Source organism: Electrophorus electricus, chromosome 19 (genome assembly GCF_013358815.1).
Source record: "Electrophorus electricus isolate fEleEle1 chromosome 19, fEleEle1.pri, whole genome shotgun sequence".
Lineage (NCBI taxonomy): Eukaryota > Metazoa > Chordata > Actinopteri > Gymnotiformes > Gymnotidae > Electrophorus > Electrophorus electricus.
The window spans coordinates 705263-706016 of NC_049553.1; positions in this window are offsets into that span (position 1 = coordinate 705263).

Here is a 754-nt window from a genome sequence, read left to right on the forward strand (position 1 = left end):
TATATAAAATGTATATATGTGTGTGTGTGTGTGTGTGTGTATATATATATATATATATATATATATATATATATATATATATATATATATATATATATATATAGTGTAGTGTAATTTGGTCAAGCCTTATCAAAGAGCAGTAATGTTTATAGTAAGTTTATATATATATATATATATATATATATATATATATATATATATATATATATATATATATATATATATATTCATATTCTTTTTTTTCTGTGCTTTAAAACCTTTGTGTTAAAAACAACTTTATTTTGCTTTAACCCTTACATATAGAAAGCGATCTAAACATATGGTTTTCCAATTTTCTCCGGATTTTTTTATTTCTTTATTTTTAGTTTAATTTATTTTTATGAGCAACGTAATTCCAGTCACGCTGGATCTGACTGCAGTGAAGGACAGTGAGACAACAGAACGAGAGACTGCGAGGGGAGGCTAGCAGGCAGACTAATCCCCCAGTCAGGGAGCATTTCTCTTATCTACTGATGGAATGTAACAGCTGCGGGAGCCTATGGGAGCACGTGTGTGTCCGTAAGCATGGTGGGCCGAAGGGAACCCCCCTGAAAGACCCCTAGCTTGCAACCCCCCACATTACCTCTCAGACGAGCTCCTGAAAGACTGTTCGAGAGAGAGAGAGAGAGAGAGAGAGAGAGAGAGAGAGAGAGAGAGAGAGAGAGAGAGAGGCGGGCTCTCCAGGGCAGCACGTTCCAAGTAGAGAGAGGGGGAG